Below are 5,908 nucleotides of genomic sequence, written 5' to 3' on the forward strand. Positions count from 1 at the left end.
CCCGTTTGGAATCGCTCTTTGTTTCCCTGGATAGGTTTTTCCTTCCATCTCAACTTTTACCTAAAGCAAAGACCAATCTTGACTCACAAGAAGATCTCAGGAAAATTTTTCAGCCCAGAATGTTTTCTCTTCTTGATTTCCAAACACAATCACCCACAAAGCGGGATCTTTTTGTTTGTCATAATCACTGCGTGCAAAGATCTGACCCTTTTACGAAAAAGTGTGTTTCTCAGATTAACATCAACTTTATATTCAATTCATCGTTCAAAAGTTCCCAGGCTTTTAAACAGTCGTCATCCATCCATCGGGCTCTGGAGGAGTTAGCACTCAGCGTGCCTCCCCGTGCGCCCCTAGAAGGGACATTTGCTCTGTGTAATTAAGAGGCACATGGGGAACTCGGTGTCCTGAGAGCCTGGGACCATCTGGTACGTGGCTCACGGCACCTCCTCAGACACAGACAGAGCTCCAGTGCTCTGTCCTCCAGCCAACTGCAGGGTGGCAGCTGGAACTGGTCTGGGGAAGCAGCATTTTCTAACTGGCCAGAATGGAACTGTCTCTGATCGCGGCCGGGAAGTCCCTTCCTTGACTTGTGCAGACCAGCAGGGCACGGAGGGCAGACCTGGGTCGCCTCCCTGCTTCCTTTACTTTGAGGTGGAGACCCCTGAAAAGAAGACTCACCCCCCGTAGCAGCTCCCTGAGAAGGAAGTCAGGAACAGCTCGTTCTCCTGGGCGAGAGCATCTGAACCCTCATGCAGCTCTTCTGTTTGTTTGTTCATGTTTGTTTTTGAAGCCTCGTGCGGCTCTGAAGTCTCTAGGCTCCTCTGGGGAAGGTAAAAGGGGCAGAGAAACTCACGGAGCTTCCAATGGCTCTAAGCACCACCATTTTCAGGAGCTGATTTAAATAAAGGGGAAAGCTGCAGAAGAAACTTCCTTTGGAGCGCACACAGAATTTCAGGAGAAACAAAAAGGTGCCCGGCAGAGCCTGGCTGGGTTCTGATTTGCTAGCGTTTTGAAAAGCCTGTGGCCAGGCTGCTCGCGTGGGACAAGGGACAGCTGGGACATGCGGTCCTGAGCCAACTTTGGATGAAGGAAGAACAGCTCCATGTCAATCACACACGCAGGAAATCATCACTGCCTGACAAACAGAAAAGACCAAAATGTGTAAGAAAAGACATCTTGAAAGCACCTGGGTTGGAAACATAAACAACTGGGAGGCGGGGGTTGAAAGGAAGCAAATATAGGTTGAAAAAAATCAGTGTATTTCAAGAAGAGAGTTTAATACTTTTCAAAAAACAAAAAGGAGAGAGAGAGAAAGAAGAAAAGGGGGAAGGTCCGTGGATTCAGGTGTAAAAAGACTTGTGAACTGAAGTCCACTGGCTTTGGAAAGGCTCTTCTGGGTGGCCACTCACTTCCATGTGACCACCCGTCTCTCACTCTGTTATCTTGAGAGCCAGGCTAATTACCAAATTAACACCAAATTATCAAGTGGAAAACTCTTCTCATACTTCAGATTCTATCACCTCCCCAAGGAAGCCCCCTGGATCTCTCCCTCCATTAGACCGGTCTGTTCAAGTCTGTCCTTGGCCCTGAGACTTTCCTTTAGGGTACTTACCATGGAGCAGGGTGTGGAATGATCATTCCATTTCTCGTCTCCTCCACTGGCCTGCAAACCACATGGAGGTTGGCGTGGTCAGTTCTCACTCACTGTTGACCCTCCGCCACCAGCACAGTGTCCGACACATTCATTCATTCACTCAACAAACGTTCACCGTGCTCCTTCAATGCAACAGGATCACTACCAGGCGCTGGGGATACCACGTAGCATGGGGCAGAAGAAGGCTTCTTTGCTCTCATGGAGTTTAAATTCAGGGTTGGGGGGCTGGGGGGACTGACGAGGGAGGCCAATATAGAGGGAAACAATTGAACAAGCAAGATGGCTTCAGATACTGTTCAATTCCGTGAAGAAAGTAAAGAAGGTGGTATGTTTCTGGACGCAGTCCTGGTTGGGGGAGGAGGGAGGCCATCTGATGGAGTTGTCGGAGAAGCTTCAGAGGGGCGATGTCTGAGCAGAGACAGAAGGGACGGAAAGTGACAAGCTATGTGAAGATCTCAGGGCTAGAACACTTCACACAATGATTTCAGTGGCACTTTTTAAAAAATGACTGATTCCTGCCTATCAGGCTTTATGGGACCTGTGACAAAAATGAGGAACATTCTAGTTTGTGGGTTGAAAAATCGCAGCAGCAAGCTCCCTGCTGTGGTTAGCAGAGGGTCTTCACAACAGCTCTTCATGACGACTGCTTCGTTTGGGGGGATCTTTGGAGCCACTTGGGCAGAAATCCTGCTGGAAGGATTGGAGCCCAGACTGAATGACAGTGGCCCAGGCAGTTGAGAGAACCCCCACTGTGGCTTTACAGTAACTTAGGACAGAGAATGTGAGGAGAGGGGGAGGGAGAAGAAGGTGGTTTCTTTAGAGGGGGTTGTTTAATATACTCCCTTCCTGCAAGGCTGAATTTACCACCAAATTTAGGGTTGGAGAACAGCCATAGGAAGTGTTATAGATCATTGCTCCTCAACGTTACCCCCAAAGTCCTCTAACTCAGGGGTGAGTGGAGACCCCTGGGGCAAGCAGCTTCTTCGCCAGAGGCTAAGAATATGTCAAGGGTTATGTCAATTTAACTTCCCGTTCCATGATATAGCTGGGTTTGTTCTAAAATTTAGAGATGATAATGTTTTAAAATAGTGGATCAATTAAGTTCTTGGGCTTCTCCCTCGCCATTTTCTGGAAAATAAAGAAGACCTCGGGAGGTCTCAGGTGACCTGACACATTGCTGTCATCTCCCCCGGGGAGACTGCTCTCCAGCACGAGAGGTGAGGTTCCCGTCCATCACCACCGCGACTACCACCCCACACCCCAGGAATCAGGTCCACACACCAGAAAAGGAGAGCCTGGGCTGCAGGCAGGGAGCCAGGAAAGGAAGGGCTAAGAGTCCTGCCCAGGTTTCAGAACACGCCACTTTTTCAGATGCTGTTCAAGCCCTTCGTTACACCCCTCTCTCCGGGTGAATCCCTGCACTTCCCACAGACCACCCGGGGCCTGGGCTGATTCCAGGTCTTATAACTACGGCTCCAGCCACCAGATCGACCTCTTCTCTTGCCCGCTTCTGAAGAAAGGCCGTGAGCTGTGCATTAGCCCGAGAAACCAAAGGCTCCTCCCACATCATCCTACGGCACTTTGGATGAATTGTCCGTAAAGTTCATGTCCGTTTTTCTGTTTTGCATCATCATCAATGCAGTTTTTCACTTGCTGGGCCAACACGACAGTCCCAGCCAAATCGGCCATCCGCTGTTATCTTTTTAGAATAAACTTCAAATAATGAAGTACTCTTGCTTTCTGAAATGCCTTGCAAAGGTTATTTCCAGGCCGACACTCTACTTGCCGGTTTTTATTTGGAAACACATTTTTTATACATTCACTGCGATTCTCTAGAAGAGACAAGGGCCAAGAAAGAGTAAATAAAGCAGCGGCCCGAGGTTACGGCCCATCCATCAATCCCGGAGCCCCGACGAAACCCCAGCCATGCAAACAGAGCCTTCGGAGGCCGAGCACCGGCCAGACCCTCTCTTTCAAAAGGGACCCTTGTTGCCCTTGAGGGTTGAGAGTTGAAAAGGGAGGCTTTCGAAAGGCATCAGAGAGTGAAAAGCACCCTGAGTGCGTCCATGTAACGCAAGAGTGTCAGAATTCATAATTAGGGCTCATAAATCTTTTTTGCAACAGAGCAAAAATAAATAGGCTCTCGCGAGGACAGATCTGAAGGCTGCGGGCGTCCACACGCTCCAAGTGTCAGCTTGGATTTATTTCTCGGCTTGGAAAGGGGAGACTCTGCAAGCTGGCTGCCAGTCCGGAGGGAGCCTCCTCGACTCTTCTTCTGACCCAGACAAAGGTTTGAATGTTGTAGGGAGAAATCCAAAGAATAACACAGGAAGCCTTTGACTTCTTACATTGAAAAGGAGTTCTCGGCGGCGGGGGGGGCAGGTGGGGGGAGAAAAGGAGACCAAACCTTTTTCTAGAGTCATCTCTTGTATCACACAGACTGCTTGGCACGTTCGAACCAAATGACAGCAAACAAACAAAAGAAAAGTCTGACTTGACGGTCTGCTGCTCGACCCATCTGGAGGGGGTTTAGGAAAGAGGTTCACAAACCATTGTAACTGCGTTGAGAACTTTGCTAGGGCAACAGAGAGATGTTTATAAATATGTACATATGTATTCACACAACTCATAATCATTTCCCTCGTGAATGGAAACAGCACCGTTATAGCATTAAAATTGGAGGGGATCGATACTAATGGAATTTCCTGAGAGCACCATGTGGAAAAAGGTCAATGAAAAAGGTACCTGTGGAAATGATTACTTGTCATTAGACTCGGCAGCATGAAAATAAACTTTTCCCCTCTCTTTCTGCTGTCAGTCACTTTAAGGCATCCGAACAGAAAGCTTCCAATTAGCAAAGTGAAAGAGCCGCTCCAGGAAGATTCTGGAGCTCTGGGAAGAAGTCATCCACTGCCATCTCCAGACGGTAGAGCCAAGTGAAGAAGTTTATGATCTGAGTCAACGTCGCACAACAAGCTGTCTGTCGGTCGGTCATACAGGAATCCAGCTGAGTGTTAGTCACCAGACCCCTGGGGTCACCCCTGAGCTTCTGCGTCTCGGTTTCCCGAGTCTATAAAGTATGAAAAGAACTTTCTTTTCCTGGTGAGTCCTTTTGAACGTTAAGATAAAACGAGTTAAGCTATTAAAGCACATTTGGGGCATGGAGTGTCTTAAGCATGTAAGAAATAGCTCCCTAACTATGTCAGGCAGCCCAAGCGGAGGGCAGAGGCCGACGGACAGGATGGTAGGCTTCTCCCGTTTCTCTTGAAGGCCATGATGGGAGGGAGGGGGCTCGTGAAGAAAGGGGCTCACGACCCCGTTCTGCATTTGCAGGCAGCTAGCCGCTCCGGCCGGCCTGGAGCTGGGGGCGCCGCGGGGCCTGCCCCAGAGCAGCCTGCCTCTCCGCGGAGGACGCTCGGGAAGAGCCTGACTTGCTAGAACGGCAACCGCAGTTTTCAGACCCACGTATCTTCCATTGTCAAGAACAGCTAGAGAAGGTGACCTGCCTTCGGAATCATTCTTTGGGGAAGAAAATGCCTGATCTTTCGGCCACTTTCCATCATTTCAGAAGCAGATCCCACCACCCTATCAGAGACCGGTGCCCACAAAGGAGGCACTTGCGGCCTTCCTCAACGTGCTCAGGGGTGGCTCCCACGAAGAGTCTCCCACGTGCTGAGAGTCGGGTGGAAGAACCCTCCTGGCCTCTCGTGACACGCCTGCTGGAGACAGAACAGGGAATCTGCACCCAGGCTTAGGTGTAACCAGTCCTCCCCCTGCGTCACCAGCCTTCCCCACACGCAGCCTGCCAGGAAACCGGCAGACTGGCTCCCATCTGCTTGAGTTCTCTTGCATCTGAGAATCCCAACGCTGCAGTATTTGTAAGACACCGTGGGAAACCAATCTGTTACTTCAGCCCTGTCTCATTATTAGCCAGATCGGGGGCAGGATCCAGTCGACGAATTCACTTCCTTTCCACTGCTGTCCTCCTTTGTAGGCTCGTCCCCACTGTCACCCAGTCCCACCAGGAAGCGAAGATGATTCCCTGGGTTCGGCAGGCTGATTTCTAATTGAGCCCCCCCCCCACCTCCCCCATATCCCTTCATCATTACACGAAACCACAATGGCATAGAATTTTGCTCCTGAGTTCTATGGGTTCCCCTGGGCAGGCTCGGCTGGCGGGGCAGCTGGGGGCCAGCAAAGAGGAGCCACCTTTGTCCCCCATGGTCTCTCCCCCCAACAGGAGGGCCTGGCTCA

The 5,908-nt window shown here is 50.3% G+C and overlaps 1 long non-coding RNA gene across 1 annotated transcript; it reads right to left on the reverse strand.

Annotated features, from left to right (window-relative positions):
• Window positions 1-222: 222 nt before the first annotated feature.
• LOC121106302 lies at window positions 223-3,555 on the reverse strand. The gene is made up of 2 exons (XR_005838910.1): window positions 1,613-3,555; window positions 223-1,135 (listed from the first exon to the last, which is right to left on the reverse strand). It is a non-coding gene; the product is annotated as an uncharacterized LOC121106302 (long non-coding RNA).
• Window positions 3,556-5,908: the final 2,353 nt, after the last annotated feature.

The sequence above is a fragment of the Ursus maritimus genome, unplaced genomic scaffold (genome assembly GCF_017311325.1).
Source record: "Ursus maritimus isolate PB19 unplaced genomic scaffold, ASM1731132v1 scaffold_31, whole genome shotgun sequence".
NCBI lineage: Eukaryota > Metazoa > Chordata > Mammalia > Carnivora > Ursidae > Ursus > Ursus maritimus.